The sequence below is a fragment of the Lissotriton vulgaris genome, chromosome 1_2, assembly GCF_964263255.1.
Source record: "Lissotriton vulgaris chromosome 1_2, aLisVul1.2, whole genome shotgun sequence".
NCBI classification, from domain to species: Eukaryota; Metazoa; Chordata; class Amphibia; order Caudata; family Salamandridae; genus Lissotriton; species Lissotriton vulgaris.
The window spans coordinates 200,387,110-200,413,024 of NC_141686.1; the positions used below are offsets into that span (position 1 = coordinate 200,387,110).

At 48.5% G+C, this 25,915-nt stretch overlaps 1 long non-coding RNA gene across 1 annotated transcript; it reads left to right on the plus strand.

Annotated features, from left to right (window-relative positions):
• The first annotated feature begins 425 nt into the window (after positions 1-425).
• LOC147734926 (uncharacterized) lies at positions 426-25,358 on the plus strand. Its single transcript, XR_015307610.1, has 2 exons — positions 426-548; positions 24,766-25,358. It is a non-coding gene; the product is annotated as an uncharacterized LOC147734926 (long non-coding RNA).
• The last annotated feature ends 557 nt before the right edge of the window (positions 25,359-25,915 follow it).

Genomic DNA, 25,915 nt, shown 5'->3' on the forward strand with positions numbered 1-25,915 from the left:
TTCTTTTTCCTCTCTTACCTTTCCCTCCCATGCACAGTTTTTCTATTTCTTGCAATCTGTGTTTTATCCTCTATTTTTGTTACTCTTTCGTTCCTCTTTCTCGCTTTCCTTTGTTCTGCATGCCACCCACAACCGCATACATTGTATTACACAAGTGTTATTTATTAGCGTTTTGTCTGAAGACGCCCATATATGTCTAATCAGTGTTTTATTGGGAGTGGGACACAGTCCACCAGCCCCTCCGTCCCAGGGGCAGCCCCCGCCCATGCTTGGTGTGTTTAGTTTTCCCCATAATTCACCGTACTTTCCCGAGCATGGCTGTTTGTTATTTTGTTTGGATGCCAAGTTATCTCTTTCTCTTTCGCTTTCTGCGCGGTACTTTCCTGACACCAGGGTATAAATAAAGCTGCGCCTCGAGCTGTCACACTCAAAGCAGCACTAGAAGCTAAGGCCTCGCAGCTCTCGATCCGGAAGTGATCCCTTGACCCCCGAGGACCACCGTCTACCCAGCCGAAGTGATGGTCTGCGCCCCTGCCTTGAAGAACGAGGTGAGTGGCAAGAGATCGAAGTGATAAACAATATGCAGGAAATGTGTGATCTTGGACGCAAGGGGGTGGCGGGCGCCTGGGACTCTCTCTCTCTCTCTCTCTCTCTCTCTCTCTCTCTCTCTCCATCATGCTCTCTCTCTCTCTCTTAGAACCCATGAGTTGCACGCTATATGTTGTTCTCTACAGTTAATATTCGAGCCCACTGAAATACTGCAAATCATGTAACCAGTGAGCTGCAGATTACACATATTCCTTTAATATATACAGTACAACTTGTTTATTTTTCTGTGTTCTTCTAGTTCGCCCTTTTCATCTGTTTTCTATTTCATTTTTGCTGTTATGTCTCTTGTGATTTTCCTGGCTAGGCAGCGCCTGCACTGTCTCTTCGAGACATTTTGTGTACAATTAGTGCGCTACTGCCCTTCCATGGGCTTACCATTTGTTCACTTGAATGCCACTCACACCTTTGTGTTTAACTCCCCCATATGCCCCCTCCCCAGGAGCATGGACCAAGTACTTGTGTCCATCCACTGCTCCTGTTTTTGGAGCTACTTTTTTTATTTGGATTTAAGCATTCCATATGTGTGCTCATGTTTTCACTTGCTCCATCCCCTTCCACCTGACCCCTCTGCTCACTCTCACCCTCCCACTTCCCTGTTGTTTGAACCAGGTTTGAGTCTCGGTGGTGGGTCTGAGTTGAGGTTCACTCACGGTCTTACAGGGTCTAGGGTTAGATCCCCAGTGAGAAGAGCATTGCAGAACTTGTGTCTCCTCTTTCTTTCTCCCCTTCCCCGGAAATAGTGGCATGACAGTGGCATGACATTGCACTGCAGCTTCCATATCCTGGAGCACACTTGCTGACCACTGGGAGGATGGGGTGTTTGGGTAGCTTTTTAAAAAAAAATTATTTCTGTAATTTTTTATTTGGGTAGGTTTGAGGAGAAGATTAACCACTTGTGCTGGTCTAACACTGCTTGCCCCCATGACACCACTTGTCTCTGATATTGTTTGTTTTTGCACTTTTATATAGTGCCTTCCTAAACTGAAGGAGCGCTTTAAATTAGCACCAGTCACCCGATCACAGTCAGTTTTTATGCCCATGGAGGTTGGGCGATTTGGCCAGAACAACAAAATGTTTCCCAGCTCCATCCTCATGCCCGTGCACGCATTCTTTCACAGACTGGGTTGTAACATAACATAACGTGTATTTGTAAAGCACACATTCACCCAAGGGTATCTTGTCACTGAATAACAGATGTTTATTGTGCTCATTCTATTAACCTCAGAAGGATGAAAGGCTGAGTGGACCCGCAGGGATTTGAACCTGTGACCATGAGGTCGAGCACAGGTCCCTTCAGTTAATACATTAGTCCTCTAAACCCCCAGACACATTATGCAAAGTCCTGAATATTTGGGAAGCATGTCACCGTAAGGTGCTCTGCTCTGGGTTGGTCAGTAGAGTCGTAGTGCAGCTACGGGCAGTGCTTGAAATGGAAAAATAGAAGTGCAGGTATTCTGTACCAGAGTACCTACTTGTTTCTGAGAAGTGCCAGAAATCTCCAATTAAAAGTATTGTGTCTCGCTTGAGAAGTGCTGGTACTCTCTCTCTCAAAATAAAAAAGTGCCAGTAGCTGCCCATTTAAAGCACTGGCTACAGGTGAACAGAAAGGTGAAATATGTAAATAGGATAATTTTGGATGATCATAATTGCAAGCTTCTACTCAGCAGAACTGAAGTGTTTGTACTAATGTGCTTGTTGTCGTGTTACATACAATGCCTAAAGTCGATAGGGCCTCCTTCAGCACTTTTGCGGCGCCAGAATGTTATCTTTTTGACGTTCCAGTGGTGCAATGTACCACGCCATATTTATAAGGCCACATAAAGGCACTTTAATTATAAATATGGGCCCCTTTCACGCAGAAAACTGCGTGAAAGGATCTTTCCTTGGGTGTTGCTGTGGGTGTTCCCGCACAACACTCATGGAACCGAACACATACCCAGATTTACGAGACATCTGGGAATGTGTCAGAACCTAACGCCATCCACGTAAGGGAGGCACAACAAGGAGAAATGTTTTAATTTCTCCTCGTGCTCTCCTTTTCTATGTGTGCAGCATTCTGCAGCACACATAGAAAAAAGGAAATCGCCCGAATGAATGGATTTTGTGCAGGAATGTTTCCCTTACAGCACAAAATCAATCAGCTACAAAACGCAAGCACCCTTGCACCATGGTGCAAGCGTGCCTGTGTTGGTGCACAACAGCCCATTGTGCTCCGGCGCTGGGGAAAACGACAAGAATGCGCGGTATCACATAGATACAACGCATTCCTGCCCCTTTGTTTTGACGTAGGGCAGCGATGCAAGATTCCTCGAGGCACTGCCCTACGTCAAAATCTCATAAATGAGGCTCGGAAATGTGTATGCTCTATGAGGCTTCAATCAGCGCGAGTTTCTGTTGCACATAACTTACAACCCATTTGAGGTGAGTAAAATATGTATTCATGACAACAGATCCTACTCAATTGGGACACTCCTGATGTTTGAAGCTAAATAGGGCTTCATTGTAGCTGTCTCCCGCCTAAAATGCCAGATGTCAATTGGTAAACTATAATCCCCCGATTTTTCTTTTCAAAATCTCCCACTTTTTACTTTTTAAATGTTGGCTTGTATGAATCTGATAAAGGTGAATAAGATGGTTTTAATGTATAGAAGCAAATGGACCGCGTCAGAGCGCTTTTTCCATGATGTTCAGCCATGCTGAACAGCTGCTGTGGTTCTATACAGCTGGCTAAAATACATTGACAAAGCCAATAGCTCTGGCATTTCTGAGACCTATTGGATTTGCCAATGCTTGTTTCTCTTTACTGTTGTACATTTCTAACTCTGCTCTCTGTGGGGCAGATTTACAAGCCCCTTGCTCCCCTTATGTGACATTTTTAACATGAAAAAAGTGACGCAAATGTGGTTTGTAAATCTGCCCCTATGTCTCCTTTCATCGCACAACATTGTTTGTTTTCGTGCTGTTCATGTTTATTCCCTCTTTGTCTCCGTTCTTGCTCCTTCCAAGGTCGGTCCACTTCTTTCCACTTCCTGCAGTTGTTTTCAATCCCTTTCCACCATGTTACATGTTCTGCAGCTGCTTGCACCTGTCGCGTAGCGCTTCTCTGTGTCCCCCTCTTCATCGGTCCCCTGTGCCTGACCCAGCCCAGCGGGCTGCTCTGCCCGATCTCTCAGGTGTTCTCTCGGTTGTGCCCCTTCACATCCTGCCCTGCCGCCCCCTTGCCCCAGGCCTTGCAGTCCCACACTCTTTTATCCGCACTGCATGACGTGTCTTAAAGTACATGGTTAAAATCAGTGGTCGAAGTGGAGAAAAAAAAGTAGGGGAACTGTGGGTGGAGAATCAGGGGGCGGGAACAACCGAAGATTGAATCAGTGGGCGGAGTCAGAGGTGTGGCTAGAAATAGCAAAACATACCAATTTTTAGTACGTTTAGCATTTCACTGACCAGTTACAGCTTATAACGTTATTTAATTAAAAGAATGGATGTGTTTATTTGAGGTTTAATTCAGGAAAAAGCAAACACTCATAGGGAATACAGGTTTATGTAAAGCATGTGAAATATAAGCAGGAACAACATGTTACCTTAATGCTTTTACTCTCATTGTTCAATAATCCATGATTATTTTTTGTCTCAAACATTGAGGTCATGAATGCAGGGCTCCTCCTATACACATGTGTTAAGCAGGGCTCAGAAGAGAAAGGGACTCTTCAGGAGAATCTAGACTCACAGAAACCCACAAAGGCTCCTTCATATTCATGTCAGCCAGCTGGCTGCTCAATCATAATATAGTAAAAAGAACAACTGGTGGACAGAATGCAGAGCAATATCATACATTCACCCCAGTGCAGAGAGATGGGCCTAAATCCATTGTTTCTTTGCTCACATGCGATTTCAGTTTGGACCCAGCCATATGCAAATCAGTCTTGATCCTGTGCCCAATGAGAACAGTGTAGCCCGAACTGCCAGGCCAGGTCCTCCCTGGACTGGAAACAAGCATCCTAGGACCGGTTTCGGGCTTTCAGCCCTCATCAGCCAGGATAGCTTGATTCCATTGGCATGGAGAGCACAGGACTCATGTCTGAGCATACCTGTCCCACTCGGGGAGACAAATGCAAAAAGAACAATTGATGGACAGAATGCAGAAAAAGGTCATACATTCACCCCAGTTCAGAGATCTGGGCTTAAATCCATCGTTTTTTGCTCACCATGCCATTCCAGTTTGGACCCAGCGATATGCAAATCAGTCTTGATCCTGCGCCCAATGTGAACAGTCCAGCCCGAACTGCCAGGCCATATGTATTCAAGTGTCCTTTCATTCGGGAAGTGAACACAAAGCAGTACCCACTGAACTATACACATAACATATTGCTCTTTGATATGCATGGTACATGTTCTTTGCAGCAGGCATATTACCCCTCTGCACTACCTTAGATGAGTAAAATAGCCACTAGACAAAACATGCTCCCATCTCCCTCCAGCAGGTACATTGATCACCAAAGTTATCTTGGCACTTGTATTGTTGACCGAAACCTGCTGAATATACAAATAACTTTGCAGTGTTTTTCAAACTCCTGCACTTGTACAAAACCGGTCCCCCCAAACTAAACTGGCCCCCTACCCTTCCAGTCGCCCTGGGAAACGCCTACTCCTGCCCTTTCACTGCTCCTGTTCAGTCAGTACTCCTGCTCATGCTCGATCAACACTCCTGCTTCGTCAATTCCCCCGACCCCTCCCTTCTCCTGGCCCGTCACTTCTACTGGCCCGTCACTTCTCCTGCCCGTCACTGCTCCTGCCCTGTTCACCGCTTCTGCCCTGTTCACCGCTCCTGCCCTGTTAACCGCTCCTGCCCCGCTCACCGCTCCTGCCCTGTTCACCGCTCCTGCCCCGCTCACCGCTCCTGCCCCGTTCACTGCTCCTGCCCCGTTCACTGCTCCTGTCCTGTTCACTGCTCCTGTCCTGTTCACTGCTCCTGTCCTGTTCACTGCTCCTGCCCAGTCACCTCTCCTGCCCGTCACCTCTCCTGCCCCGTCACCTCTCCTTCCCCGTCACCTCTCCTGCCCCGTCACCTCACCTGCCCGTCACATCACCTGCCCGTCACATCACCTGCCTGTCATGTCACCTGCCCGTCACTTCTTGTGCCCGGTCACCTCTCCTGCCCTGTTGCCTCTCCTTCCACGTCTCCTCTCCTGCCCTGTTGCTTCTCCTGCCCTGTCGCTGCTCCTGCCCTATCACTGCTCCTGCCCCGTTCATTTCTGCTGCCCCGTTCACTGCTCCTGCCCCGTTCACTGCTCCTGCCCCGTTCACTGCTCCTGCCCCATTAATTTCTGCTGTCCTTTCACCGCTGCTGTCCTTTCACCGCTCACACCCGGTTACTGCTCTAGCTCAAGCCCCGTCACCTCTCCTGCCCCGTCACCTCTCCTGCCCCGTCACCTCTCCTGCCCCGTCACCTCACCTGCCCATCACCTCTCCTGCCCATCATGTCACCTGCCTGTCATGTCACCTGCCTGTCATGTCACCTGCCTGTCATGTCACCTCTCCTGCCCTGTTGCCTCTCCTTCCACGTCTCCTCTCCTGCCCTGTCGCCTCTCCTGCCCCATCACTGCTCCTGCTCCGACACTGCTCCTGCCCCCTTCACTGCTCCTGCCCCGTTCACTGCTCCTGCCCCGTTCGCACCTCCTGCCTCGTTCACTGCTCCTGCCTCGTTCACTGCTCCTGTCCTTTCATTGCTCCTGTCCTTTCTCCGCTCCTGTCTTTTCACCGCTCACACCCGGTTACTGCTCTAGCTCATGCCCCGTCACCTCTTCTGCCCCGTCACCTCTCCTGCCCCGTCACCTCTCCTGCCCCGTGACCTCTCCTGCCCCGTCACCTCTCCTGCCCCGTCACCTCTTCTGCCCCGTCACCTCTCCTGCCCCGTCACCTCTCCTGCCCATCACCGCACCTGCCCATCCCATCACCTGCCTGTCATGTCACCTGCCCGTCACTTCTTGTGCCCGGTCACCTCTCCTGCCCTGTTGCCTCTCCTTCCACGTCTCCTCTCCTTCCACGTCTCCTCTCCTGCCCTGTCACTTCTCCTGCCCTGTCGCTGCTCCTGCCCTATCACTGCTCCTGCCCCGTTCACTGCTCCTGCCCTGTTTACTGCTCCTGCCCCGTTCACTGCTCCTGCCCCGTTCATTTCTGCTGCCCCGTTCACTGCTCCTGCCCCGTTCACTGCTCCTACCCCGTTCACTGCTCCTGCTCCATTCACTTCTCCTGTCCTTTCACCGCTGCTGTCCTTTCACCGCTCACACCCGGTTACTGCTCTAGCTCATGCCCCGTCACCTCTCCTGCCCTGTTCACCGCTCCTGCCCTGTTCACCGCTAATGCCCCGCTCACCGCTCCTGCCCCGCTCACCGCTCCTGCCCCGCTCACCGCTCCTGCCCCGTTCACTACTCCTGTCCTGTTCACTGCTCCTGTCCTGTTCACTGCTCCTGTCCTGTTAACTGCCCCTGCCCAGTCACCTCTCCTGCCCCGTCACCTCTCCTGCCCCGTCACCTCTCCTGCCCCGTCACCTCTCCTGCCCCGTCACCTCTCCTGCCCCGTCACCTCTCCTGCCCATCACCTCACCTGCCCGTCACATCACCTGCACGTCACATCACCTGCCTGTCATGTCACCTGCCTGTCACTTCTTGTGCCCGGTCATCTCTCCTGCCCTGTTGCCTCTCCTTCCACGTCTCCTCTCCTGCCCTGTTGCTTCTCCTGCCCTGTCGCAGCTCCTGCCCTATTACTGCTCCTGCCCCGTTCACTGCTCCTGCCCCGTTCACTGCTCCTGCCCCGTTTACTGCTCCTGCCCCGTTTACTGCTCCTGCCCCGTTCACTGCTCCTGCCCCGTTAATTTCTGCTGCCCCGTTAATTTCTGCTGCCCTGTTCAGTTCTGCTGCCCCGTTCACTGCTCCTGCCCTGTTCACTGCTCCTGCCCCGTTCACTTCTCCTGTCCTTTCACCGCTGCTGTCCTTTCACCGCTCACACCCGGTTACTGCTCTAGCTCAAGCCCCGTCACCTCTCCTGCCCCGTCACCTCTCCTGCCCATCACCTCACCTGTCCGTCACATCACCTGCCTGTCATGTCACCTGCCCGTCACTTCTTGTGCCCGGTCACCTCTCCTGCCCTATTGCCTCTCCTTCCACGTCTCCTCTCCTGCCCTGTCGCCTCTCCTGCCCCATCACTGCTCCTGCCCCATCACTGCTCCTGCCCTTCATCATCCCCATAAGGTCACCAATCATAGACTTCAGAACTTTGGAATATTTTCTTAAATCACTAACAGACTCCTAAATACTGGGGTCAAACGCCGGGGCTGTCATTGCTTGAGTTGGAAAAGATTTGTCTGCACAGATGGCGTCATTATCAATGGGGCTTTGCAGGGGGGGTGAATCTGTTAGTACATGCAATTATTAAATCTGCCAAATCATGTGCACATGGGTCAGGAGGTGGTGTAAATACTGCTTCCAAATATGAGCTTACTCGTTTGGTTATGGGTGCAAAACCACTCTTGCCCTTGGGTTTCTCAAACATCTTTGGAATGGTGTGTGTTACACCGGGGCCTGTATGGGGAGGACAACTGTCAACAGAACTAGAAGTGGCGTGAGAACGGCCCCGGTGCACCTCCGGGCCGAGATTGCCGGGAAACAGTCTGGTAGGCATTGATGAACGTTGCTTCAGCAGGTAAACACTGTGAATATCACTGCCACAAAACCCAACTAATAGCAGCTTTAAATTGGCATGTAAATTTGCTGGCAGCGTCCTCACAAATGAGGTGTGATCACTGGCTCACAGCAGCCACAGGGCCATCAGAGTAGCTGTTTTCGCACCATGCTACACTGATGGCCCTTTCAGTCTCACTTTGCAGGCCCATTAGACCCAGCGGGGAAGGGGAGGAGGTCGGGCGCAGTGCAGAGGCCTTCTGAATATTCACGTTGCACCACTCATGTGTGAAAATGAAAAAAAGGTGTACTTTAAAGTATGGCAATTTTACAGTCCCCGGTACGCTCTTTCAAAACTAAGAAGTAGGGGAACGGACTAACATAATTTTAAGAAGTAAGGGCACGCTGTGCCCTTCCGTCCCCGCCCACTTCTAACGCTGGTTAAAATAAGCATTGGTAAAGCCGATAGCTCTGGCTTGCAAAATGTGTGATTTACTTATTGTTTTCTCAAAGCATAAGCAGCAGGCATTAAAAGCTTAAAAGTAATAAAACGAATTCGGGCCGCCAGCCTTGACACGGAGTGAAGTTCGTTTCAGGGGATGTACACACGACCACAAGCAAAATACAATCACAGTGAAGAGAGGCATTGACTGAAGTGTGCTGACCCTTGACCTATGCTGCGCGTTAGGAATTACACATGAACTATCAGTCGTTGAAGGTGGCCGAGCAGAAGCCTCTCTAGGCATTTACAAACATATATGGATTTTATCGTGAGTTTTTTTGTTTTTAAATAAGTGGCTGGCGAGAAAGCTAAAGCTGTCTCTCGGCCAGACCTAAGTCCTGTGCACAGCCATGGGTCAGCCTCCTGGAAGGGTTGAGATTTTGATCAATACCTTATCACTATCGATCTAAAACCCCGGTCTGGCCGACTGAATCTTTATTGCCTGTCATTGAGGAAAGAAAGTGCATCTCTTACCAAGTTAGTTCCCCCAGTAAAGGACTCTGCTCCAAAGGATCACAAACAACTTCTAGCTTTCAAAGATTTATTATAAGTTGCAGGTACAAGCATCTCAAAATGAGATTCACCAGATACACGGGCCCAACTACGTACACGTGTTCTCTGAAAGCCCTCAGACGAACAACGGAAACTATCAATACCAGTTCTAAAAACAATAGTGCCGTTAGCATAGACACATATTGAAATCTATCACTCATTTACAGGCGGAAGGAAAATACAGGTTAGGCTTTCCCTACCCTGCTCTAGATGGTATCCCTACTTAACCAGGTCTCAACCTATCAAAGGTGTCAGCAGTGAATGACTCCCAAGGGAAGCCACCCACTCTCGAACTCTTGGTGAAAACCTATAGTTCTCCAATCATGGCCCCTCTCTGCCTACCCATCCGCTCTCTAAAGGGTCCTCAGGCGTCTGCTCTAACTCCACCCAGGGGTGCTGTCCCTAATACAAAAATACAACAACATTTAGGACGCCCCTCGTGAGACGCCCCTCACGTGGTGTAGCTTCTGGCTTTTTCCATGATGAGGCCTTGTGGTTAGAGTCGACCTTGCTTCTCAGACTCGTCTCCGGCCCGCTGATACCCCTTAAACATTCCGGAACCCTCCTCCATGTCTGGTCCATTTCTTGAACAAGCTTCTATTCATTATATTAATAATTGAATACCCCCTTTTCTCTTCCAGACAGACATCTGCAGCCTAATCCCAATTCTCATGGTTTTCCAACCGCATTGCAACATTCTCCAACCCAGACTAATACGTATAAATCAACATTAAAGCTTTCCAGCTCTACAATATTTTATAGCATTCAACTTCTTCTTTAATTATTAGCATGTTAGTACTCATATTCTACTGATTTCGGTAAACACATCTATAAATCAAAAACCTACTCATTAATACTAAACATTAGTGCAATCCATATTGTGAATTTTAATCACCTTCCCCCTCCCGCCTTGCTCAGGCCCTAAGGCCTACCACATTTCAATGTTTCCGTATGCCATCTTACATTTTAGCAGCTACACAACATGGATTCAGGAATAATCACGCATAATAAAATCATATTACTTCACACCGTTCTGTATTAGTTCCACCTCTATTTAAACTTCTATATTAACTACACATTTCAGAATATAACTATGGATACTATCAGCACTCATGGCATTTCTCTTCATGATTTGTGCTTACTGCGTGTAAGTGTGATGTATTTCTACATTTTGGTCAGTTTGCGCTCTCTCAGTTCCCCCCTTTGATGACCTCTCGGGGTCATCACTAATATTCAAACTGCAGTGATTGCTAGCATAACTCGTTTCTGTGTTTCCAAAGCCCTCAGACTCCGGTACTGACTATCTTGTATGGCAGCCAATCTCTGCAGCTGTTTTCTCCGAGCCCTCTCTGACCTTCTTGATCTGTACCATTTGAATACCCTCACCAATCCCCACAACACGATCCCACAGATCAATATTATGATGATAGGTTTTAGTATTTTCCACACAAAGCTTTTGCCTAAGGTGGTGAGCCAACCTCCAGCGTCACTTATCCCTTGGCCCACCTTTTCCCAGACATTTTCTCTGCTCAGGTCTTCGATCTCCTTGTGAATATCAGTTATGTTCCTAATAACCTTTTCAAGGGGCTTCGAATTGTCTGGAATGTAAGTACAACATTCTTGGACCTTCAAAGCCTTACAGACTCCGCCCTCTTTTGCTAATAGGACATCTAAGGCAAGACGGTTCTGAAGAACCATAGCCCTTATCGATTGCATCTCTCCTTCTACCAGCATTAAGGACTGAGCAGTACTGGCAGACAACCTGTCTACGACTGTTGCTAGTCGTCTAATTTTAACATCATTAAGAATTAATCCCAGAAGAGGGAACACAGCTCCAAAGACATCTCCAACCATTTCTACACCTCCTACATCTCTCCTTCCCCTTGATGATGTCTTGCCCTCGATGATCTCTAAGTCTTGGGCATGGTATATTTTAGGGAAGATAATTGCCAAGTAACATGAGCCATACCAATTATCAGGTAGCTTCACGTAAGCATTTCTTCCACATACGAAATATACATTTGGAATCACTTGCATTCCCTTCAGAAAGTCCTTGGTGTAGTACTCTAAATTGAAAGCATGTTCACAGCTAACTTCTCCCACGTATACATTTTCATAATACGTTTTGGCTCTATGAAGACATAACTTTCCTCTCTGCGTTCTATCTAAAGCTATTGGACCACTACTACCCTTTCTCTTGTGTGCCTTTTCTTCATCGGTCCAATCTGTTTTCCATTGTCCAGATTTTTTCAAAATCTTTTGTCTCCTATTCCGATCATCCACCTGCCCTATGAACTTTTTCTCGACTTCTGACACCTTGCATGTCAGGTTATTTCTGCGGGCATGTGAAGTATCTAAAGTAATCCAAGGAATGAAAAACTTTGCCAACCTGTCTTCACTCTTCCAGTAGTCCCATTTATTCATCTGTTTATAATTTGGGACTTCTGGTAACACTGCATCATAATTGGAAAAATAGTATTCAAAACTATCTCTCCCATAAAATATACTAAGCAACAAGCTACATGTAATGCCATATGTCAGCGGGAGGTGATAATATCGAATGCCTTCATCTACAGACGCCGGCAACTGCATGCAGACGTAACAGTCCTTGACCTCCATGGCATCCACGTATTCATATAATAATTTTGCATAAGCATTTGACCTAAAGTCACCTTGGGACTCATCCACGTGTAACCTGCGGGCTTCTGCAGCTAATAACGCTTTCTCTTGTGTGTTTTCCCTTTTTCCACCAGCAACGGTGGGTGTAAGTGCCTCTACAGATTTCACATCAGTTACCTTTGCCTCTTCCTCACGTCCCTTTACATAGGAGACTGTCACTACTAAAGCTATTAATATTATCACTCCTACTATTAGTGTACCTATTATACATTTCGCTCTGCGGTTCTGGGTACCAGCCTCCATTTCGTCAGATAGTGTGGCTCTCTCGTAACTCTGCACAAAGTTCCTTTCTTTCTTTCTTTCCTTTACAGTCTCTTTACTCCTTTTGTCCTGAGAACCACGCAACTGGAAGCTGACAACCTTTTCCGCCAAAGTTCCTTTTAGTTCAATATAGACAACCCTAGCCCTTCTCCATCAACTCAGGGAAAGTCCCTAAGATTCTCTGCTTCCTAGGCGCTAGGTAATCTTCTTTTCTTCACGCTTATTTACAAAGTCTTTTTAAGCATCCACTATCAGGCGCTCGCCTGCAGCTTCGACAGCAAAATTCAATATTTCCAGACGAAGATTGTGCTCTTCTGCGGCTGATATCTTTGTACCAAAATCAGGGAATTGCAATTCTGTGAGAAACATGTCCTTTATCTTGCTGAGGCGGGGAGGACGAGGGAGCATGAATGTCAGTGACCCTTCTTGTTCTACTCCGGGTACTAACAGTCGTATCTCCACTGTTACGATGGGCTCAGAACTGGACACCACCACCGCTCTGATCCTCCCTGTCACTGGTTTCGAAGCCATCTGTCGCCAGATATGTCCACTCAGGGGTGGAGTATCTCCTGTTAGGCACTCGCACTCTTCTTGACCTCCTCAACTCCGGTGCTTCAGCGCCCTGAGCACCGTCCTCTGGGTCCGAGTCTTCTGATATCGGAGGAAGGGTTCTCTCCAGAGTTGACCTTAGGCTAGAGCTCCTTCTCTGCGGCCAATCAGCTTCTCCGCGTACCCTTCTACTCCGTCTTCTTCTCGTTTGTTCACGCTCTCTGTCAGACCTATCAGCGTCTGACTCGTACTCCCAGCTACTTTCCCCTTCAGTAGCGTCGTCTGTCTCGCTGTTGTACTGACCGTCCTCAGCTTGGTCAGACTCGTTCCCTGCTTCCGCTGGCACCTCTACAGCTTGGCTAGCCCCCTCTATGGCTTCTCGGTCCGCTGCTGGACGTCTATCCGAGAGAGGAGCTGTTTCTTCCAGAGGTGCTGGAACTCTCCGCGTGTGCGACGCGTGGATCCAATTGGGCAGGCCTCCCACTTTCACGGCCGTGTTTGTGGTCAGGATGATCTGGAAGGGCCCACGCCAACGAACATCCAAGCAGCTGCTTCTCACGTGCTTTTTCACCAGGACCCAGTCCCCAGGAAGCAAGTCATGACAAGGGTCCTGGCACGATGGTACCTCGGCAGCCTGCACCTGAAGGGACACAGAATGAATGGCGTCAGACAGCCCCTTACAATAGTCCAGGATCATATCATCTGTGATGCTAATCAATGCAGCAGTTGGGACAGAAGGTAACCTCATTGCTCTTCCCATCAACACCTCGTGAGGAGACAAACCCGTTCTCCTATTCGGGGTACTACGGAGGCTCATAAGGACCAATGGCAACGCATCAGGCCAACTCAAGGATGTTGATGAACACACCTTCGCAATTCTGGCCTTGATGGTGCCATTTATTTGCTCCACAATTCCTGAAGCTTCTGGTCGATAACTGCAATGTAGTTTCTGATCTATATTTAAAGCTGCACAAATCATTTTCACAAGCGAGCTGTTGAAATGCGTTCCCCTATCTGATTCCAAAGAGGCCGGCACCCCGAAGCGCGGGATAAGTTCCCTAAGCAAAATTTTAGCTACTGTGAGGGTGTCGCACCTGCGTGTAGGATATGCCTCAACCCATCTGGAGAAAACGCAAACAACCACCAAGATATAACGGAGGCGGCTGCACCTTGGCATTTCAATAAAATCTATCTGCATTCGGTTGAATGGACCTCCTGACCTCCCTATGTGGCTCAGTGCAACTGGTGTCTTTTTCCCTACATTCAACTGCTGGCACGTCACACAACGCTGGCACACTGCTTCGGCTGCTACTCTGAACTTGGGGTTGTACCAGGTCTGTCTAAACACTCTCAGCATAGCATCTCTTCCTAAGTGGACAGGACCATGTATGTGTCGGGCCATTGGGCTCACCATCTCATTGGGCAACACTGCTCTGCCATCTGCTGAAACCCAGAAATGGGCCTCCCCCACTACACATCCTGCCTTTTGCCATGTTTCTCTTTCACAGTCAGGAGCATTTTCTTGCATCTCCTTCAGCTCGTCCCAAGTATCAACAGTTTCCAATATCATAGCTAATTCTGTCCTTACATTTATTCCACCCACTTCCACCTCGGTGAAAGAGTACCCTGTTTCCGCGCAATACCGTGCGACTTCGTCGGCATATCTATTGCCTTGTGACACGAAGTCCATATTTCTGGTATGTGCGGTACACTTCACAACTGCGATACCTGCTGGACATTGCAATGCCTCTAACAACAGGCGCACAAACTCTCCATTGCGAATGGGAGAGCCTGAAGAGGTCATGAAACCTCTTTGAGACCATAACTGCCCGTAATCATGAACTACCCCGTAACCATATTGACTGTCAGTGTATAGGGTGACTCGGATTTGATTGCTTGCCAGGCAGGCACGCGTCAGGGCAATAATCTCGGCTACCTGAGCGGAGTGTACTCCTTCCAGGCATCCAGCTTCCACTACTCCAGTAATTGTACAAACAGCGTAAGCTGCTCTCAACTGCCCAACTTCGTCTCTTACACATGAGCCATCGACAAAGAAAATTTCATCTGGGTCGGTCAGTGGCTCATCTACGATGTCGGGTCTTGGTTTGGTGCATAGTTCAGTCACATCGAGGCAGTCATGGTCTGTACATTCATCATCACCCTCAATATCGTTTGGAAGTGGCATCAAGGTGGCAGGGTTCAAAACAGAGCATCTCCTGAGGGTCACGTTCTCTGCAGCAAGAATAACTTGCTCATAGCGCGTGAGCCTGCTATTCGTCAGATGCTGAGTTTTGGTCCTGGTCATCAACAATTCAACAGAGTGGGGCACATGCACCTCTAATGGATGCCCCATTACAATATTCTCACATCTCTCAATGCTGACACCCGTTGCGGCAACGGATTTGAGACATCCGGGCAACGCTGCGGCTACTGGATCTAAAGTAGCCGAGAAATACGCGACTGGTCTACGGGCATTCCCATGGATTTGGACTAACACAGACAGCGCGCATCCTTCTCGCTCACAGCAATAGAGCAAAAATGGTTTATCGTAATCTGGCATTCCCAGAGCCGGAGCACGACACAAGTCCTCTCTCAGCTGCAGGAACGCCATCAAACAGTCTTTGTCCCATGGTACCGGATCACTCACCTCCTTGTGCGTCAGTTTTTGTAAGGGTTTTGCTTTCAGTGAAAAGTTTGCGATCCACTGTCGGCAATATCCCACCATTCCTAGAAACATCCTGACTTCTCTCTGTGTTTTAGGCGCATTCATCTTCATGATGGCCTCTATCCTGTCTGGTGACACCTTCCGTTTCCCTTTCTCAATTCTGTGTCCCAAGTACTGTACCTCTGTCAGGCAGTACTGCAATTTTCCCGGGGACACCTTATGCCCATTTTCGGCTAGATGGTTTAACAAAGCAATAGAGTCTTCCCTGCAAGCTTCCTCTGTCTCTGACGCCACAAGGAGGTCGTCTATGTACTGGACCAGAACTGACCTCTGGGGCAGTACTAGACTTTCAAGATTTCTCTTCAGGAGCTGGTTGAAGATCGATGGGCTCTCTGTATACCCCTGAGGAATACGACACCATGTTAGGACGCGACCTTCCAGCTTAAATGCGAAAAGAAAATGGCTTCCTTCGTCCAGAGGGATCGAGAAGAAAGCCTGACAAAGATCAATTACAGTGAACCATTCTGCTTGGAACGGTATCTGAAACAGTATCACTGATGGATTCGGTACCACTGGACAACACGAAACGACTATGTTATTAATCTTTCTGAGGTCCTGCACTATCCGGAATTTCCCATTTGGTTTCTGCAGACCCATAATCGGGGAGTTACATGGACTACCCACGATTTCCTTCAGTATTCCCTGCTTAATCATGGACTCAATCACGGGTTGTATGCCTGCAATCGTTTCTGGGGTCAATTTATACTGAGGGGTTCTTGGGAACTCAGCATGTGGTTTCACTACAATTTTCACTGGGTCTACTCCTTTCACCAACCCAATCTCTTCCCCAGTGAAATCCCATACTTCTGGAGCAACGGTCTCTCTCAGATCCCAGGGGAGCTCGTCTACTGTCAAAGTGGGATACAGTTCCACACATATTCTGGAGTTAGCGACTTTAAAGTCAGCATCATCATCATTTGTCAGTACCTCCACTCCTTGCGGTGTACAGTATATAGTGCAGTTCAATTTGCATAAAAGATCTCTTCCTAGCAGACATACAGGACTAGAATCGCAAACCACAAACTGGTGCTCATCACTGTACTTCCCTATTTTCACCTGCACGGGTTCCGTCAGAGGACTGGTCATTCTCCTGTTAGCGACCCCCACCACTTGTATGGTCTCTCCAGACATAGGCAGGCCTGGCACTGCGGCTGACCTGATCGTGGATCTGGTGGCTCCTGTGTCCACTAGAAATGTCGTGGGGAACCCTGCCACTTCGGCCTCAACATAGGGTCCCCTCTGATCTACCTCCAGAGCTGCCCCGAGGGTGCAGTCATCCCTTTCTACCCTCTGTCCAGTTAGTGGGTCCACATAATAACATTCCTCTCCCCCGACAAACAGTGGCATCTGTCTATAGGTCTTACCCATAGTCCCTAATCTGGGTGGCTGTGGGAACTGAGCTCGGGGAGGTGGCCCCCCCCCTTTGAGCACCTTTCCCTGGTACTGCGTTACCCCTCTTGCAGGCGCACTCTGGGTCACTTCCTCTTCTACCTCTTCGTCTCCTATCTCAACATTATAGGGACACTCGCGTTTCCAATGTCCCACCTCGTTACACTGGTGGCACCTAGTTGTTTTCTTTAAGGCAGTAATATCTATTCTGGGTCTAAAGGTGGAGTTCTCCTCATTGCCCTTGTTCTGACTGTACTGTTTCTTTCCTCCAGTACCTGTTCCCGGTTGCTGTTGCTGCTGTCCCCCCTTCCCTGCTGCCTGCATCTGTACCACCATCAGTTTCTCCTTTAGTTTCTTAGCCTTGGAGTCTATCTCATCACAGCAGTACCTGGCATACCTCAGTATTTCGTCTAGGGGTTTATTTTGCCAACAGATCAAGTGTTGCTGTATCATTAAACTAATATCCGGTCTCAGGCCCAAGACGAATTTGGACACAAATTGCCCTATGTCCTTCGGATCCATTACGTCCAGACCGCTATACTGTTTGAACGCCTTCAGCAATCTCTCATAGTATTCGTGAACTGTCTCTTTGGGTTCCTGTCTTGTTCGGTCAATTTTTACCCAATCTATGTCTTGCATTGGCACTTTATCTTTTAGCCAAGTCATTACTCTCTCGAACTTTGCCATCACACTCTCGGACGGCCCATTAGTCTTAGCATCTCTCTCGGGCTCTATGGTGGGCCACTCAGCGCTAACCTTGCATGCGGTCCACAAATCTCCTGGCACTACTATGTCAAACAGCGTGTTCAAATCTATCCATAGGACCTTTGAGATTTTTACGAATCTCTCAACTTGCTTATACCACTCCACTGGGTTTTCCCGCAATTTGGGGAAAGAGGTGGTAAAAGCAGCTAAATCCCCCCTACTCCAAGGGACGTGGACATAGGTCCCATTTGCGACTTCCCTCAAAGGGTATGTCTCTACTCCCTGCTGTCCTCCTGGTGTCATCCCAAGTGTGCTTCTCCTGACGGTCCCTCTCTTGGACCACCTCTCTTCCCACTTATCTAGGGCCCTCCATGTCCTTATTCCAGTGATCAGTTCCCTTATGTGTGTTTTCAATCCGATGGTTCGCCTCTCATCTAGATCTCGGTCTGTGTAATGTAGCCTGTGGTTGCCCTGTAAGGCTTTGGTCCTTGACAGGTCTACCATGTATTTGCCTGCTAGTTCCACTAATTTCTCATGGGTTGCTCTCGCCTTTCGAGTTACGTCCTTTGCCATGAACAGAATTTCACCCTGCTCATACATGTCTATTCTTTCTAAGGACAGGGTACCGTCTACCATGTCATCCAGATCTGACTTTAAGCTTGAGACATCGAGTCTTTTAGCTTTTAATTCTGCTCGCAATATCTCCTTCGAGGGAGGTTCGCAGGTGTCTCTCCCATCCCAACTTCGGGCCCTTCGTTTGGGTTCGGGAGAGTTGGGGAGTGCTCTCTCTTGTTCCCATCTCTCCAGATCCCATGCTCGGCCATCCGATCTTGGAAGGTGATGGAACACAGGCCTGTTACCCCCTATTTTACTCTGTCCGCTCTCTCCTCTTTTCTCACAGTAGGACTCCCTGTTATTCTCCCTTCGGTCCCCATCCCCTCTTAGCCTTGTATCACTCAGTATCTGATACGATCCTTCTTGGTTTCCCATATTCCCTGGGCTGCGCTCATGTCCGTCATCACAGGGACTATGGTGCGGCCTTTCGCAACTCCCACTCTGTTCTCTATTGTCTGGCACGCAGTGGATACACTTAAAGCTGTCTCTGTACTCCCGAGCCCTTCTGTCTTCATCACTACGTATTGGGCGAGACACCCCCCCGTTTTCCAGGTCTGATCTACCTCCACTCCGGGCCCAATGGGTGCCTCTCCTACTGTCTTTCTCCCTCCCGTCCCACTCCGGACTGCTCTCTTCAGCCCCGCAGTGAGTCCGGGCTCTGCTGTCCTGCCTTTCCCTTTCAGCTTCTGCAGTTATGATGTTCTTGTGAGCCTCTACTGCCTCATCCCACTTCTTCATGTACTCATTTAACTCCTGAAAGGATTTCCGTCCTGATCCCCTCATATCCTCTGGCCATCTAATGTCCCCCAGATCCCCTGCCGTGGGTACTGGGGTGCTCCAATCTCTTGGTATCGGCAACTGACTTGGGGAGTTGATCGTATCATTCCTCCTTGCCATCTCTGCTCTTTCTCTGTCCCTCCGTACCCGTTCCTCCCCTCTAGCTCTCTCTGGGTCATATATCGATACTATAGGACCTATGGTAACAGGTACTTGTAGTGCATCAGGTAACGCGTAGGATGTGGCACACTCCATTTCTGGCGCTCTTTGCACCACAAACCTCCCGACCACCTGTTGCACTTGGCTAGGCTGGGACAGTTCTTTCTTTGCGGCAGGATCCCATTCGGAACTGGGAAGCGGCCCATGCTCTCCTGCATTGCCCCCCCCTTTCTCGGCATCTCCCCCTGCTCTGTTATACGTAGGCGGCCTGTCTGTCAATAATCTGTTTATCAGGCTATCCTCTGTCTCGCTCTCGTCATCCTCTTCTAGGGGGTTTTTGTTCCCGGGCATCTCTAACACTGGATATAATTTATTTACTTCCAGGTTCTGCACCCTCCATCTTTTAGCATCCGCATCCCACTTGGCATCCTGTACTGCCCTTACCGAGTGTTTCACTCTTTCTTGCCGTCTGTTCATGTTCTTTTCATGCGCTGCCCTAATCCATGCATTAAGGGCTTCAAACTGGGTTGGTCTAGGCAAGGGTCTCGTAGAGGTCATAATTGCTTTTAATCTGTGTAGCACCTCTAATCTATACGTCCCGTACTTCGGGAACGTGAGTTCCTCATTTCCATCTGTCATCTTACTCCACTCTGAGATCCACAGAATCGTGTGCAGCCCAACATTTGTCCCCATGTAATGAGCTGGCGTACCCTCCGGCGGGGCTTCTTCCCCTTCATACGATCCCCTGCGTTCTCTTTTAAACAGCGCTTTTAACCATTTAAAACACTTCATAATTATGCGCAAGATTTCCAGCTCGAATACTTTGTTTACTTCCTGATGACAATCCACCAATCCTAGCGCGGCTTAGCTAGCTGGCCTATCACAGCGCGGTCTTTCACCGGCCGGCCAATCCCAGCGCGGCACTTTCTGACGTCACTAGTCTCCGCTTCGCAGCAGCACCCCTCCTTTCTCAGCTCTCCTCGCGGTCATGCATGCGTCCCATTCATACTCCGAAAAATGACTACTTCCGACCAAGCGGTCACTTCCCTCGACTGTACGTCCACAGTCTATCTGTAATTGTCAACACAACTGACGAGATGTCTATCGTCACTCTGATAGGTTCTTTACACACACAGTAACTTCCGACCAGCGTCTGTTACTCGCGCACTCACTCTTACGTTCCCCTATCTGGTCCTTCGGGTGGTCACTGGTACCTCATGACCCCCTTCACCCTGGTTAACAATTACTCTGAGTGTCCGATACACCCGAACCACTTAAGCTCTCCTTGAGCCTAAGATTTCCACCGGTTGCGCGCGCTCACAACCTGTTCCACAGTCTCTCTACAGTCATTCAACTCCGCCAGACATTACAACATAGATACAATACAAAACACCGCAATCTTAACACGCATGACCCTTTATACTCACTCTCGACCGATACTGCTGCTTTTCTGCCTCACGTCATCCGGTCCTTCTTCCGCGGGCGGTTCTTCCGATCATCGATCTCTAGGGGCTTGGGGTAATCTAACCTGGCCTAGATCACCTTCCTCAAGAAGGCAACCATCCTCTATAGCTACCAACTGGAAGGGTTGAGATTTTGATCAATACCTTATCACTATCGATCTAAAACCCCGGTCTGGCCGACTGAATCTTTATTGCCTGTCATTGAGGAAAGAAAGTGCATCTCTTACCAAGTTAGTTCCCCCAGTAAAGGACTCTGCTCCAAAGGATCACAAACAACTTCTAGCTTTCAAAGATTTATTATAAGTTGCAGGTACAAGCATCTCAAAATGAGATTCACCAGATACACGGGCCCAACTACGTACACGTGTTCTCTGAAAGCCCTCAGACGAACAACGGAAACTATCAATACCAGTTCTAAAAACAATAGTGCCGTTAGCATAGACACATATTGAAATCTATCACTCATTTACAGGCGGAAGGAAAATACAGGTTAGGCTTTCCCTACCCTGCTCTAGATGGTATCCCTACTTAACCAGGTCTCAACCTATCAAAGGTGTCAGCAGTGAATGACTCCCAAGGGAAGCCACCCACTCTCGAACTCTTGGTGAAAACCTATAGTTCTCCAATCATGGCCCCTCTCTGCCTACCCATCCGCTCTCTAAAGGGTCCTCAGGCGTCTGCTCTAACTCCACCCAGGGGTGCTGTCCCTAATACAAAAATACAACAACATTTAGGACGCCCCTCGTGAGACGCCCCTCACGTGGTGTAGCTTCTGGCTTTTTCCATGATGAGGCCTTGTGGTTAGAGTCGACCTTGCTTCTCAGACTCGTCTCCGGCCCGCTGATACCCCTTAAACATTCCGGAACCCTCCTCCATGTCTGGTCCATTTCTTGAACAAGCTTCTATTCATTATATTAATAATTGAATACCCCCTTTTCTCTTCCAGACAGACATCTGCAGCCTAATCCCAATTCTCATGGTTTTCCAACCGCATTGCAACATTCTCCAACCCAGACTAATACGTATAAATCAACATTAAAGCTTTCCAGCTCTACAATATTTTATAGCATTCAACTTCTTCTTTAATTATTAGCATGTTAGTACTCATATTCTACTGATTTCGGTAAACACATCTATAAATCAAAAACCTACTCATTAATACTAAACATTAGTGCAATCCATATTGTGAATTTTAATCACCTTCCCCCTCCCGCCTTGCTCAGGCCCTAAGGCCTACCACATTTCAACGTTTCCGTATGCCATCTTACATTTTAGCAGCTACACAACATGGATTCAGGAATAATCACGCATAATAAAATCATATTACTTCACACCGTTCTGTATTAGTTCCACCTCTATTTAAACTTCTATATTAACTACACATTTCAGAATATAACTATGGATACTATCAGCACTCATGGCATTTCTCTTCATGATTTGTGCTTACTGCGTGTAAGTGTGATGTATTTCTACATTTTGGTCAGTTTGCGCTCTCTCACTCCTCAATCCCCAAGTAAGTACGGTCTGTCATGGCTCAGTTTTGTGTAAATCAGGAACCACCACGAGGGTTGCCATCCATGCCACATTTTCAGGGAAGCCACGTGGAATAAATTAAAATGCAGTCAATTAAGTTAAAAGAAACATCCTCTTAATAGTGAGTGGTAATCGCCAGAACCTGGTAGGGATATGTCACTCGGGCAACCTATGTTTCCAGGCATTGTAGCCCTGTACATGGACAAAGACAGGCATATGGTCAGTGAGTGAGACAGAAGGTAGCCTTCTCCCAGGAGCAGAGACATAACAAAGGGGGTGGAATGCCATCTCCTGGAGCAGGGCAGGAGGCACACTCTGCCTCAAAAACTCTCCCAGGAGCAGATACAGAGGAGAATCCCCCAGAAGGACAGGGACAGGAATCCCTTCCCTGTCCTGAGGTACAGGAGAGGCCTACAGGCACTGCGCTACTCTACCCCCCACCTGTCAGACCCCCCAAGGCACAGAGACCTCATCATTTTCCCTGCAGAATATTGTTGCAGCCCTCCCAGGTAGACCCACGCTTGCTTGGTGGGGCTGTGGGTGGCTCCGCCCAGGTCCCTTCGGGTGAGGACAATGTCTTTCGGGCCTCCGCTCTACTGGGGTGCGAGCTTTGTGTCTGTGCACCCCACAATGTGTCTAGTGCCTCAGCCTGTGTTCTGTATCTGCCTGACAGAGGGAGAGACACAGTTGGAGGTGGGGGGGGGGGGGGCTCATGTAAGGGGAGATACACTGATGGAGGAGGCGACACAGGTTGTTGAGGCAACTAGAAGAAAGTGAGAAACTCAGATCAAGTGGGTGACACAAAAGGGCATCAGACACACAGGTGAAGCGGGAGATGGGTTGGGGAGACTGAGACACTGAAGAAGAGACAATTTAGGGGAGACACAGATGGAGGAGAGCAAATATGGTGACAGACCTGGCATGCTGTCCTGCCTTTAGTAACTTTCTGCTGCACTTCTCCCCCCTACCCCCCCACACCAGCATCAAGCTCGCTCCCACCGGTACTCTCTTCTTTTTGAGTGTGCAATCTGTCTGCATGCCTGGGAGGGGTGGAAGGGTTTCACTAGATCCTTGCCTTCAAGGTGGCCTTAGGGGGGAAGGGAGAAGGGCTGACACTCAGTCCTTTTCTGCGCATGGAGGAAGCACCCAGTGCCGGGCTGCGTGGTTATGGATCCATAGCGGCCATTTACTCATTCTTAAGGGAGAAGCAAACGGGTCGCCTGGTGAACAGGTGTCTGGGGAATCCACGTGTAGGTGTCGAGAAGTAGGCAGTCTGATGTGCTAGGGTTATCCGTAAAAGTCGCTGTTTTTGGTCTGTTCATTACCGCCCTCGTCCACCCACGGATGAAGCCAGGGCAGTCTGTCCTCACCTTGGACTTACGGCCACTGTAGACCCTGGGTATCATCTAGGGTTGGAGACTGGCTTCTGTACTGTGACCAAAGAAAAGGTTAGCGCAGATGCATTGAGGTGGGCCACCTATAACTATCCATTGGTTTCAGCTTGTGCAGGTCACCCTCTGCCCGTGTGTCCCTCCGCGCCCAAGCCTTCAGAGCCCAAGCCACCGCCCTGGTCCAGACTAGCTAGTGCCGCTTGGCCAGGGCACGCGTCTGTAGAGAGCAGTCGCAGGTGACCTGATAGGAGCAATGTTCAGGTTTCTCTGCCCTGGTAGGGCGGTTTGTTGCTTTCTTGCTCTAGAATCTGAAGGTGGGGGATGGAAAAGAAGCTAATGTCACCTCATCCTTGCCCTGTTTCTGCCTTAGGTCCAAGTGGTAAACCAGTAGTAGACCAGAAGAAGAGTTTTTGGCACAGTATTTTTGATGTATTGCATCTGTTTTGGTTCGTGTATTTGCTAATTTAGGAGCTCCAATGTGATCCATCTGTGAACATACCTATTGCCTAATAGTATAGGCTTGTATTTCTCCATTCTTTGGTTAATTGATTAAAATATTTAAGTTCTGGTAAATATAAACCCTCTGGGAGATTTGGAGCTAGAAACCGGTCGCTGCAGTGGATGAGTAGGAGAGCAGCATTCTAAGAGGAGATGCAAAAATGGAGGGAGAGACACAGGTGAAGGAGAGACAAGTCTAGGGGAGCTGGCACTGATAAAGAAGAGATGTTGGAGATCTGTAGAGTGAGGCAGATGGAAGGGGAGAGCGTTAGATGGCTGTGCAATTACATTTCCACATACCGCAGCATTACTAAATGTTGCTTTGTTATTATTTTTTTATACTTTGTTTCTTTAAAAATATTTATCTGAAGGGCTCTGATGTTTGGATGTGATTGTTCACTATGAAGAAAACTGATAACTTCAAGACAATGTGTGCAAATAATACAGGGCACACGTGAAATGCTGGCACTGTTCTTGGGACGGTGAGAGTCGTTGAATGCTAGGGATGCATGGTCCATTCTGCCAGTAGATATTTGAGAGCCCTTAGGACGAAGCATGGGAAAACGGAAAGAGAGAACGCAGAAGGTAGACGCCATCTTAAGTCGATAGAGGGTTTAGGTGCAGCTACAGTCGGCTGGTCCGTTTAGGCGTTCGCTAATGATGGTTTCTTCTCTTCCACCAGATGCACCTTGAGAAGAGATGTGTTCCTAAGCAAGCTCCTTGCTCTCTGCCAGACTTTAATGTCCACCTCTGTGGGATGACTGATTCATCGCCGAGATGGCTCTTGTCCTGCTCGCTGCCCCTGCAACCCACCCTCGCCTGTGTCCCACCTGCGGCTGCACCTACCGTCCTCAGTCGCAACATCCAGAAAATCAACAAAGACATCCTCAGAGAAGCAAACCTGAGGGGACAGGACCTGGAGAAGCTGTATGGCAGCCGGGAGGTAGAGCCCAGAGGATCCGCCCCATAGGCGATTCCGAGAAGATCCAAACATCGAAGCACCCAAGCTAATTGCAGCCAACTCCACAAAATCACAAGAATGTGCTTGGCCTATGGAGTTACTATCAATATCACTGCTTCACCTTAGGTGTTCTTCAAGAGCTAAGGGCAATCATGGAGTTACACAGCCAAAGTATAGACTCGGCATGATCAATAGTCAATCAATATCTGAACTACCTTCGGTTGATTCCACTGCTTGCTTTCTCTGAAGTATCGCTCTAATTCTTTTAGTTATGTAAACAGTGTGTAAATAAAGACAATTCCTTTTTGTATGTATCTAATGCTTATAGTGAAATATAAATAGAGTGGGTAATGAAAGACATGTATCCTTACTGTCCAATTTTGCTGTGTTGAAAATAAAACCTGAAACACGCCATTGACTGTGTCTCTGCAAACGATCCAGGCCATGCTTTGAGATCAGCATGCGTAGAGGAGCGGATCCTTATTTGATCATTCAGCCAATCAATCAGTAGATTTGTAGAGCGCTACTTGTCACCCGTGAGGGTATCCAGGCACATCAGGAAACTTGAATTCTTTTTTTGGGTGGAATTCTACAGACGTCTTGGTTCATGCTTTATCCTTTACATATTTACCACTTGGATGATATGCATGTATGTATATGGCACTTATATGTCACAATCATAGCCGAAAAGCAGCCAGGCACTGCATATTCAAAGGCAAAGACACAGTCGTCGTGTGATTAGAGAGGTTGCTGGTTTTTAAGACTGAAAGTCGGAAAGAAGTGTATCTTCACCCATTCTTGATTGGAAAGGGTATAAGTGTCCTGATAGATATATGGATGGTGCCAGTATTGATAGCTTTGTAGATGATCC